This window comes from Choloepus didactylus, chromosome 14 (assembly GCF_015220235.1).
Source record: "Choloepus didactylus isolate mChoDid1 chromosome 14, mChoDid1.pri, whole genome shotgun sequence".
Classification (NCBI taxonomy): Eukaryota; Metazoa; Chordata; class Mammalia; order Pilosa; family Megalonychidae; genus Choloepus; species Choloepus didactylus.
Window position 1 is genome coordinate 24,717,846 of NC_051320.1, and position 13,055 is coordinate 24,730,900.

Below are 13,055 nucleotides of genomic sequence, written 5' to 3' on the forward strand. Positions count from 1 at the left end.
TGACAAAAGACTGATATCTTGCATATATAAAGAAATCCTACAACTCAATGACAATAGTACAGACAGCCCAATTATAAAATGGGAAAAAGATATGAAAAGACAGTTCTCTGAAAAGGAAATAGAAATGGCCAAGAAACACATGAAAAAATGTTCAGCTTCACTAGCTATTAGAGAGATGCAAATTAAGACCACAATGAGATACCATCTCACACCGATTAGAATGGCTGCCATTAAACAAACAGGAAACTACAAATGCTGGAGGGGATGTGGAGAAATTGGAACTCTTATTCATTGTTGGTGGGACTGTATAATGGTTCAGCCACTCTGGAAGTCAGTCTGGCAGTTCCTTAGAAAACTAGATATAGAGTTACCATTCGATCCAGCGATTGCACTTCTCGGTATATACCCGGAAGATCGGAAAGCAGTGACACGAACAGATATCTGCACGCCAATGTTCATAGCAGCATTATTCACAATTGCCAAGAGATGGAAACAACCCAAATGTCCTTCAACAGATGAGTGGATAAATAAAATGTGGTATATACACACGATGGAATACTACGCGGCAGTAAGAAGGAACGATCTGGTGAAACATATGACAACATGGATGAACCTTGAAGACATAATGCTGAGCGAAATAAGCCAGGCACAAAAAGAGAAATATTATATGCTACCACTAATGTGAACTTTGAAAAATGTAAAACAAATGGTTTATAATGTAGAATGTAGGGGAACTAGCAGTAGAGAGCAATTAAGGAAGGGGGAACAGTAATCCAAGAAGAACAGATATGCTATTTAATGTTCTGGGGATGCCCAGGAATGACTATGGTCTGTTAATTTCTGATGGATATAGTAGGAGCAAGTTCACAGAAATGTTGCTATATTATGTAACTTTCTTGGGGTAAAGTAGGAACAGGTTGGAAGTAAAGCAGTTATCTTAGGTTAGTTGCCTTTTCTTACTCCCTTGTTATGGTCTCTTTGAAATGTTCTTTTATTGTATGTTTGTTTTTTGTGTTTTTTTTTAATTTTTTTTCATATAGTGATTTAAAAAAGAAAAAAAAGTTAAAAAAAAAAAAAAAAAAACAAGGAAAAAAATATGTAGTGCCCCCTTGAGGAGCCTGTGGAGAATGCAGGGGTATTGGCCTACCCCACCTCGATGGTTGCTAACATGACCACAGACATAGGGGACTGGTGGTTTGATGGGTTGAGCCCTCTACCATAGGTTTTACCCTTGGGAAGACGGTTGCTGCAAAGGAGAGGCTAGGCCTCCCTATAACTGTGCCTAAGAGCCTCCTCCCGAATGCCTCTTTTTTGCTCAGTTGTGGCCCTCTCTCTCTACCTAAGCAAACTTGAAAGGTGAAATCACTGCCCTCCCCCCTACGTGGGATCAGGCACCCAGGGGAGTGACTCTCCCTGGCAACATGGAATATGACTCCCGGGGAAGAATGTAGACCTGGCATCGTGGGACGGAGAACATCTTCTTGACCAAAAGGGGGATGTGAAAGGAAATGAAATAAGCTTCAGTGGCAGAGAGATTCCAAAAGGAGCCGAGAGGTCACTCTGGTGGGCACTCTTACGCACACTTTAGACAACCCTTTTTAGGTTCTAAAGAATTGGGGTAGTTTCAGGTATCCACCACCAGCTATCAAACTACAACCCAGAACCCATGAATCTCGAAGACAATTGTATAAAAAATGTAGCTTATGAGGGGTGACAATGGGATTGGGAAAACCATAAGGACCACACTCCACTTTGTCTAGTTTATGGATGGATGAGTAGAAAAATAGGGGGAGGAGACAAACAGACAGACAAAGGTACCCAGTGTTCTTTTTTACTTCAATTGCTCTTTTTCACTTTAATTATTATTATTATTTTTGTGTGTGTGCTAATGAAGGTGTCAGGGATTGATTTAGGTGATGAATGTACAACTATGTAATGGTACTGTGAACAATTGAATGTACGATTTGTTTTGTATGACTGCGTGGTATGTGAATATATCTCAATAAAATGAAGATTAAAAAAAAAAAAAAAAGACCAAAGATTTCCTTTTTAGGTTAAAACTGGATATACGGTTAAACCTGATCCTCACCCACGGGAAAAAATTACCACAAACTACCTGGTGAATGTACTTCAATCTGAGTTGGACAGAAAGAGAGTTGAGTGGAGAGTTAGATTTTGGAGAACCAAGAGTCATACAGACATTTCTAATACAATCTTTAATAAGCTGCTTTTTTTTTAAATAAGCAGCTGCTTTTAATTAAACCTCTGCTTTGTGCCACGTTCTGATCAATACTAGGTGTTTTCGATGTAGTAACTTATTTAATCTTTACATCATTCTGTGAAGTCAGCATTCCTTTTCCATTTTATAGATGATGAGACTGAATCTTGGCAGATTATGTAATGAATGAGATACAGTTCCAGAGAGATAATTCTAAATTATAGGTGGAGTCAGAAATGACTGTCCTTTCTTCAGCACTGAGAAGTGTACATATTACAAATAGAAATAGCTCTACAGATAACCAAAAGTCAAAAGACAGTCTCTAAGTACAAATAGTGTTTATAACTTTTCTTTTGTCTTGCTGTCAGTAGTCATTTTCAAACAGAAAAGTAACAATATCCTTAAATGCTTTTGGAGTTACAGTCTTACTGATAGCCTGGGTCAAGGTCAATTTTTGGTATTAAGCCCCAGTTTATCCAAGGATGGGTCAGGGTTTTCAGTCAGTGACACATGAGAATGTGTTAACACACAGAGATACAAAGAATATCTGGCATGAAGATATTTTGAAGTATGTTCTTATGGTTACTGCTTTGTATGGAACATATCTGAAGCTCATAGAAGAAAAATGATTTAGTTCAAATTTCTTACTTAAATGGAAGAATGCGAAGCTTTTAGAAAATATATCAATATTATTCCCTCCAACCAGTACAAAAATTTGAGTGACTGTGATAATTTAAGTATTAAAGGATAGCTGGATAAATTCTAGCAAATTCTATGTACAAGCTATGAAAATTTTAACATATTTAACTGAAAAGGTTTTAAAATGGAGTTGGGGCTGAAATATTTTCTGAAATATAATTCAATTATCTTTTAGTGTTTGTAGAAGGAACAATGGGAAACTAGATGTAAACAGAGCTAATTAGTTTATGTCCATGAAAGTATGACTATCTTATTATTAAGCAATTGCAAATCCTTTTATGTCTTTAATGATGTGGCGGCTATAAAACTAGACTGAATAAACTGCTCTTTGTTTATAATTTCTTGAGAAGGGAGTTTCATTAAAAAACAGTTGTCACACTGGGTGGTGATGTGATCAGAAATGTTTTTGTGTCTAAGTTGTAAAATGTTTGAACAACACAATATTTGGCATAACTGCCTCTATATTATTTAGATGCCTGAGTTTCCACTTTCAGATTTTTAGCAAAAATATTTTTCATCATATCGACATTTAACTTTGGACCCTTAACTTTCTCTTTACAGTAGCAGTTTTGTATTTTACTTTTTATTAGAGATTTAAGTTCTAAAAGAGTGTCAGCTTCAACTTCAAACTGGTCTTCAGGGTTACGTGGAAATCTATTATTTCTAGCAAACTCCCTCTCTGTAATGCCACAGAGCTGTTTTCTTAGGACTGTACCATTTTCTCAAATTCCCTTTCTCTCCTGTTGCAAACTTCACTGGAATCCCAGCAGTCTTCCACTTCACCGAGGCCTGAATCCTTTCAATTTTATTCTCTCCTCTTCCCAATATGGTGAGTTGATTTGCTCCCCTTCATTCCTTTAGAATTATCCCACTTGATTGATTCATCCCCTTTAATTCCTGGCACTTTGAGCAATCTCTTTGTGCTTCCTTAACCTCTACAAGTATCCTTTGTTGGAAATCAGAGAGAGATGATGACTTGTTAAGATATTTAGCAAAGAAATTTAGGAATGTTGAAATTGAGCTCTTGACCATGTCTGCCTTTTGCCGAGACTATCTTATTATTGAGATAAGATATCGCTTGCACCATGCATTTTTATTCTACCCTTTAATTGTTAGCATTTCTAAAAATTCTGCACATGGCTCCCTCATCATTTGTCTTGGTTGATTTGTTTTTCATGGTGAGTTCATCCAGTGCATGGCTTCTTATACTCTATAAGAACCATGGTCTCCCACATCATTATCTCTAGACCTGATAGTTCTGAATGTCAAATATCTACAAATGCATATAAATAAAACATAAATATCTATGTTCCATGTGTATATATAGATATATTAATTTGAGTTGTAGAGAACTACCTCCCATGTTCCCAACTCTTTTTAGTGCCCCAAGGACAAGTAGGTCTTTTGTTGTAAGGATTTACCACTAATAATCAGAGGAAACAGAAAAGATCACAAAAAGAGGAAATCATGGATATGTTGAAAAATTTCTAAACTCTTATAAAATCCCTGGTCTCTGGTATGTATTAGAATCCCTAAGGAGAATATTCATAAATCAGGTGCCTATCTCTGTGTGCGTGTGTGTCTGCTTGTTTTTGGATTCTGTTAAGCGTCATTGGTCTATATTTCTATTCTTGCCAATACTGTGGTGTTTACTTTTAACCCAGCTGTGTCTCTATATTTAAAGTGTATGATTGGAACTTTTTTTTTTTAATCCAGTATAGTAATTTTTGGCTTTTAATTGGTGAGTTTAATCTATTTACATTTAAATGAATAACTAATATAGTTGGTTTAATTCTACTATCTTGCTATTTGTTTTCTGCTTGTCCCATCTGTTCTTTATTTCTTTATTTGATCTTTACTTTCCCATTCCTTACTTCTTTTGGATTAATCAAGTAGTTTTTTTTAAAATATCAGTTTTTATTAAGAATACAAATTGTTTGTACAAATAACAAGGAGAGGGCTGTTGGACAGCAATATGTAAAATGTGAAATACAGAATTTTCTCAAGCAGAATATGGCATATCTGTACCTATAAATATTAGTATTCAACTTTCCCTATTCGAATTACTATGGGACTTCTCTCTCCTGTTTGGACTCAGACTGTTACCAACTCCTAGAAGCAAAATAAAAATGAAAAACTTTTTACCTTAAAGATACCTTATCAGGCACTTGATAAAATCAGCAGTTTCCCATGACACAAATTGTTTTCTCACAAAGAAATGAACTATAATATTTAAAGAAATTGAAGTTATTTATACACTTGAAATTTTGATGGCTAAGAAAAATAAAAGCATATAGATTTTCTTATGCTTTTCTACAGATATAAACATTCAAATAACTATAATCGTGTTTGATGACTTTGAGATGAGCAAATGCATAATTTTATTATCTATTTAAACTAAGAAGGCTCTCTGCAGTGCCCTAGATACTTAAAATTCATTTAAAATTAAACTCAAAGAGAGCCATAGATAACCAAATAACTTACAAGCTTTCTTATCTTCTTCAGTAAACAATAGTTTTCAGAATCTATTGTCATCTTTAAGGAAATATTTCTCAATTGTCTTTGTAGAATTGAAGGAGAATTGTTCTAGAAAGGGAGAAGCACAGTACACAAAAGCATGGGCAAGTTACATTAGGACCCTGTGCTTCCATGTCCCATCTGGGAAATGGGGAGAATAATAGCATGTACCTCACAGGGCTGTCATAAGGACTGAATGCATGATGGATTCAGTGAGCGAAAGATACGTAGAACACTTGGAATTGTGCCTGGCACATAAGCATTTGTTATTATTCTGATTACCCATGATCTTACTCCTCAAATACTGTTATTTTAACAATATAATTATTAAATAAAGGTGGAAAAGAGCAAAGAGGCACTACAGTTCCTTTCAAAAAAATCTTCATAAGCATAACAGGAGAATCAACATTTTACGCAAGGACTAAGTTCAGCTAAAGAAGCAGCAGTAAAAATGACCTATGTGTCAAGCAGCTTTGCAATAATAAGATTTAGGCAAGTCATGATTACCCGTGTCTGAAATACTTTCCGTCCTAAGTGGCTTTTATTTATTTATTTATATGCATTTATTATTGCATTTTTTCTCATCCATTAACTTTTACTTCTACATTTGTAGTTTTTTCTTGTAAGGCAAGAGTCTTACAAGAAGTTATCTCCATTTGCTTTCTTCCCACCAAACTGGGATACTTTTGAGAGTGTAAAGGTATACCATACTAATTATGTTGGGAGGATTGGCATAAACTGGGATTATGCTGGGGCAGTACACAACTTGAGGTGGCTCTCTTGATGTAGCCCTCTTCTTCTTAGAGCAAACCCGAGAAAATGCCACTGTTCTGAACAAAGAGCATAGGGTAATGATTAAGGAGAAAGTTCTGGAGGGGGTCACAATTTTTGATCTGCCACTTCTTGTGTAATTTTTGGCAAAGTAATTAAACTTGGTCTTTTCACCTGTAAAACAGAGATAAAAAGTATGATCAGATGAGATCAAACTTATATGAATGTTATACGGATTTAAAAATATGAAATGCTGGACAAGAACAACAGGCTGCTTGACATATAGTAATTACTTAAGGCCTAGTGAAAATTTTCTTGTTTCTATTTTTTTCATAAACAAATGCTTGCCTTAATTCAAGTTTACATTTTCCATTTCTGAGAGCCCCTAGATGTTGGCAGATTGGGAGGGACCATCCTATTAGCTTTACAGGACTGGTCCGTTTTGCCTTTGCCATCCCTGTCCAGTCTGTCCCTCTAATTAATCTAAATGTATTTTGAGCGTTTCACCCCTCTGCTTACAAGTCTTTACAGGTTGCCTGTCATCCAAAAATAAGTCCCAATTTATTGGCATGGCAAAGAATTTCACAAGTCCATCCTTGCCTCTCCCTCATCATCCACACATTGTAACAAACTGAACTAATTGCTACTCTGTTCTGTAAAATCATGCTTCTGGGCCTGTACTCCAGCTGCTATCCTTCATGACCCATTTCATCTCCATTGTTTATGTTTATGTTTCTCTGATCCTTCACAATTGAGTTCACTTGAGTTCACTCTTTACTGTGCTGATATTCCTTGGTATATGTAGGAATGTCTGACAGCAGGTAAAGGAGTATGTTGAGAGTTAAAGTAATGGATCAGATCAACATGCCAAAGGCACTCTAGAGTTAATACTTCTCCATACAGAATAGGGAAGAACTGCAACATTGGTTCTTATCCCCAGAGGGGCATTTAAAAAAAAAAATTGGTTATAACAATGATTAAAGGTACACTTACTTCTGCTATAATGCTTGTTTTGAAACCATGAATTTGCTTCAAGGCAACTGATACAGTAGGTACAATACAACGTAAGGCAAATTTCGCGTTTGCTTTCTCAAGATTTCATCTGTGAGAAACAAGAGTAATGAAGAAAATAACCCGACTGAACCCAGTTGTGGAAGATAACAGAGCACGCACATACTTCAGGTGCCTACCTACTACCTCAGCGCAGTGGACTTTTTCCTACAGGACTATGTTCTGCTATTTATTTGCATTTGTGAACTTCTCTCTATAAAAACACAACAAAACAACATAACCACTCCTTCAGCACCCTGAATCTGTTTTGTTGTCCTGGCTCAAAACACAAAAACAGAACACTATCTATATACGAAGACCTTAAACAGAAATCATCAAATTCTATTTACTACTCCATTTAGGGGGCCAGCGGTGGCTAGGTTAGTGGTAATCACTTTTAATTTCCAGTCTTCGCCGACCTGACGAAGCAGCAAGTGCAGATGAGAAAGCTGCAAAGGAATTTCCAGCAATGGTACAGAAATTAATTGAAGAAGAAGGTTATTCATACCACCACATTTCCAATTTTAATAAGTCCCAACTCCCCGAGGCCCAGACATCTCATCTGTTGAAAGACCTGCAGAAGCTTTAAGGCTGCGGAGCATCACCAGAAGGAGGACGAGGGCCACACGCACCCACATCCGGTATTTAAATTCCCGCGCAATCTCAGATTACCCTATTTCCGGTCTTTCGCAAGAGTTCGTGAGCTGTAGCTTTGCAGAGGCTTCTTCCACCAGAGAACTCTTGGTCTTTTGCAAGGTAAAGTGCTGTATTTATTGTATTCATGCATTTCTTAGCTATTTAACATGTATAAAACTGTTACCGTTTTTTTAAAGTTCCTACCTTGTTATTTTTTGAAGTGTCGCTGAGAATATTTTTAGTGCTGTGCCTCTAACCCGGTTGTTCCCTTTCTTAAGGCCTGTGTTTTTTGGACAATTTTGCATAGTGGGGTGATCTTTAGATCTGTAACACATCTTGTTATAGCAGAACTGACTGTTTTACTGGTACCTAGTGGGCAGCAATTGGGAGGCCAGATACCCTTAGAGCCTGAGACAAAACAAAAAATTGTCTTGTGTTGATCTGACCCATCAGTGTCCCCGTGGGCATAAATGCAGATGAAAACCTGTTTATAATTATCGGAGCCTACAACCCGACTCACTTTAACATTATTTTTGAACATTTTAGTTTTAAGCAACGCTGAATTTTCCAGGAATATCATTACCATGTAAATTGAGGGAGTATTGTATATTTTTTTCCAAGAATTACTCACTTCTTACATAAAACAAGCTCCTAGGGGCAATACTGCTTGGCATTTGAGTCACCAAAACAAACACTACTCCCCCAACACACAACCCAACAACAAATTACCAGCATCAGTCTGCCTTTGTAGGTGTCAGATTCATAGTGATTCTGCCTCTTCATGGCAAACATCTGACTGCTTCATTGTATTTTCCAGTGTAGTCATGCCTAAGCTTTTATATATTCAAATGCATATTATAAATCAAATACATAAGATTTACTTAAAACTATGATGAAGTTTGACTTTATTTTCTGTGAGCATTTCATAACAAAAGGATGTGTTACAAAATATTTGTTATAGTAGCACCAAGTATGATGAAGTTGAAGACCACTGAACTAGAATTTGACTGAAATCTCAAGGAGAGTATTTCCATAGAGTTAGAAAGATTATCTAAATCAGAGGGTATTTAGCCAGCTCTGATCTGAGACAAGAGGCATGTTTTTATCTATGTGCGCAACACTAATGAATGGAGGGAGCACCTTGACAAGCCGGTGCAGTCTGCCTTTATTCTCCTGTATGTTACAGGGGATACATCATCAAACTGATCTGATGTTACCAAGGTCTCAAATCAGAGTTATGTCTCCTATGTTAGTCAGGGTTCTCCGGAGAAACAGAATGGATAGGAAATAATATGTGTGTGAGCATATGTGTGTGTGTGTGTGTGCACATGTGTTTATAAATATTATATTGAGATTTATTATGGGAAGTGGCTCACATGCCCATAGAGATTGGTAAGTCCAAATTCCATAGGGCAGACTGCAAGTTGAAAAGTCGGATGAAGGTCAGGTTAAATTAACCAGACTGAAGTAGAGACAGAAATTCCTTTTTCTGACTTCTGAAATCCCCAGTTATGACTTTAAGACCTTCAGCTGAGGGTATCTCCTTTGTGATTTGCAATCAGCCACAGATGCAATCAACTAATTATAAATGCAAATTCTTCTATTAAATACCTTCACAGTAACAGGCTGGAACTTGTTTGACCACACAACTGGACACCACAACCTAGCCAAGTTGACATATGAAATTAACCATCACAAGTCCCTCTGCACAGCCTCTGTGATCAACTTTACAACATTCTGTTAATTTGGGAGAAAATATGACTATCAGGGATGTAAATATCTTATTTCCTTGACTGTTAAATTCTCTTATAAAATAAAAATTGGTATTCTGATTTATACTTAGACCTTGAGAGTTTAGTTAGCAGAAGTCAGGACCCCCAAATTTGATAATTCCAAGATAGGGTCAAGATGAATTAACTAATCCTAGAGGCTTAGTCTTCTGAGGTCAGTCCCGGATCTTGGTAAATTCACCGATGTCAGAGACAGTGTCTTTATGACTCTTGGTTGAACAATATCTGGCAACTCTCCTTTCTTTTTTTTTTTAAATGCAATTTTATTGAGATATGGTCACATACATGCAGTCATCCAAATGTATAGTCAGTTGTTCACAGTATCATATAATTGAGCATTGTGCCGGTTTGAGTGTATTGTGTCCCCCAAATGCCATTATCTTTGTGGTCTTATGTGGGGCAGGCGTTTTGGTGATGGTTGGATTTGCTTGGAATGTGCCCCACCCAGCTGTGGGCAATGATTCTGATGAGATGTTCCCATGGAGGCGTGGCCCCACCCATTCAGGGTGGGCCTTTATCGGTGGAGCTATGTAAATGAGCTGACTCGGGGGGAGGAAATAGAGTGCAGCTGGGAGTGATGTTTTGAAGAGAAGCAAGCTTGCTGGAGAGGAACGTCCTGGGAGAAAGCCGTTTTGAGGCCAGAGTTTTGGAGCAGACGCCAGCTGCCTTCCTAGCTAGCAGAGGTTTAGAGGACGCCATTGGCCATCCTCCAGTGAAGGTACCCGATTGCTGAGGTGTTACCTTGGACTCTTTGTGGCCTTAAGACTGTAACTGTGTAGTGAAATAAACCTCCGTTTTATAAAAGCCTATCCATCTCTGGTGTTTTGCATTCCACAGCATTACCAAACTAGAACAAGCATCCATCACCACAATCATTTTTGAACATTCTCACTACTACAAAAATAAAAATAAGAATAAAAATAAAAGTAAAAAAGAACACCCATACCCTCCATTCCCTCCTATTACTCAGTTACTTTTTGTCCCCATTTTTCTATTCATCTCTCCGTATATTGGATAAAGGAAGTGTGACTGGCAACTCTACTTTCTTAAAGCTCTCCTTCCAGTCTTCCATAGCACTTCAGTTGAATTAAGGCATTTAGTTCTGTTATTACAGTATTTTTGTTCAGTGGTTCTTTTCCATTTTCTTTTTTCCATTTTCCTGTCTTTACTCAATACCTAGCACATTTCCCTGGCACACATTAGGCAATCAGTAATTTTTAAATGGAATTTGCAATCTCTTTTACTGTTTGATAAAAAGTTTTAAAAAATGAGCTCTGCAGTTTTTCATACTTGGTCCACTGAGGCATTATTTCACGCATCTGTAGACCATTTAACATCGTCGATGTTGGCTTTCTTGCTCCTACCAGGTTCCTCTGATCCACATGCAGGAAGCAGAAGTTCTTTCTCCATTTTCGGTCATAAAACCAAAAGTAAATCACAGGTGGTACTGGGATTGCTATTCAGGTTCATATAGTCTCCTCTTTATGTAACTTGACATTGCCTGTTGTTGGTAGGCTTCTAATTCTCATATTTGCTTAGCTTTAGTCTACTCTGTTTTCAGCAGCAGATTCTTGAAATCGAATTGTACCTTCTTTGGACTAGACTTAGATACACATAAGGCCACCTTAGGGACTGAAATATGGATGGTACTTGATGAATAATATAGAGCTAAAAAAGTATCAGTCATTGAAGTTTTCATCACTGGGCAGATAGAATAACGTACTGAATATGAATATGTGCTCCAAGTTTAGAGGGTTGTGAAGCCTAGATCCAGTTCTGCTACTTATGTCCTTGAATAAATTCTTTAAACCTTAGTTTTAGCATCTCTGTAAAATGAGAATAAACATAGCACTTATGTTACAAGGTTTATGTAAGAGTTAAATTATTTAAAACATGAAAGACATTTAATGGAGGGCATGTTTCTATAAGCCCTTAATACAATTTAATTTTCTGACTCTTGCTATTTCTGTTTTGATTATTTTCAGTCTTTGTATCCTCCTCCATCTCATTAGAGCTGGTAAGCTGAATTGCTTTCACCTATCATATAAGCCATTTGGATCACTTAACTTTCATTTATCTATAACACAGAAAATAATGCTGATAATTTGGTCCTTAACTCTAGCATCTCAAATCTTCAAGAATATCTCTGGATTGCCTCACTTCTGCCCACTTTTATAAATTCTTACCTTTGGGAGAAAATGGCTTTTCCTCTCATTTGGAAATGTTTGAACTGAAGGAATTTTGTCCACATCATTTTGATAGATTTGACAAAGGGAGTACCCATGCAAGTAACAGAGGAGAATTTTATAGTATGACTTGATATTGATCTAATTAAATGGGGAACATCAGGTATGACTTTTAGAGGAAATGTAATGACTAGAATACTCATTGTGGATAGAGCAGAAAAATCAAATGGCTCTTAGAAACATAAATCATTTAGCTACCATTTATTCACAGTTTTTTTTTTTTTTTTTCATTTATTTCCTCTTTTGGTTCCATGGTGACAAAAATAAACCATAGGAACAATAACAAAAAAAACATAGATAAGTTTGCAAGTCTAGGATTACTTAGGTAAAATAGGATCATAGCATTTATGCTGTGATTTTGAAGTACTGTTAAAGATAGGAACAAATAGTCAAAACTTAACAGATTCACTTACCAGTGTAAAAATTTTGGAATTTTTAGTTTTGCATATTCTCTGGAAGATCACTCTTAAACTGACAGATTCTTTTGTCTTCAATTGTAGTGCCAGTTTCCCTCTATTATATGCATTAAAGTTTAATATACGCTAGAATTTTAAGCCAGTATTTCATAATGATGATGCAAATCATTGGTTCTATAAAATAGTTATGCTGGGAATTTAACAGTTATTTTCTGAGTAGTGTTGGATAGTTACAACATAGGAGTGCCCTGACAAGGGTGGGAGAGCCTTCACTGCTAAGCAGTTCTTGGTCATTTCAGTCCATTAGCTTCTGGTTAATGTAACAGACTTGTATAGATGACTGTTTATAAAGATGAGGTGAAAAATTCCTGGAACTATGGAAAAAATAGAATATTTGTCTCCAAAAGCCTCCAATAAAAGAGCTCATTTCTGATACAAAGTTAGAAGAATCATGGCCCATGTGTCTTTGAAAATAGTGCGGTATTAAAAATGCCAGTGTTAAAGTAATTGCTGAAAAGCAGTGGTCTCTGAAGATATTTGCTAAGCTAGCTGTAATTCTTTAAAATAAAGCTTAAGGATTGAGTTTTTAAACCTAAGGAAAATGGGAATGTTTAATCTTTATGCAAACTCGTGGAGCTGAGTTCTGGTTCATTTACAAGGAGCCAATAAGGCTCTGGTCTTTCGGGGGGGCCAGTGGTCCCTAGGTTTCTCT

General features: G+C 36.6%; 1 protein-coding gene across 1 annotated transcript in view; it reads left to right on the plus strand.

The window, feature by feature from the left end:
• Positions 1-7,978: 7,978 nt before the first annotated feature.
• Positions 7,979-13,055, plus strand: part of C14H8orf34 (chromosome 14 C8orf34 homolog) — a 480,113-nt gene continuing 475,036 nt past the window's right edge. Inside the window, exon 1 of the mRNA XM_037803247.1 lies at positions 7,979-8,011. The gene's annotated coding sequence lies outside the window, so the exon portion shown is untranslated. The remainder of the gene's footprint in view (positions 8,012-13,055) is intronic.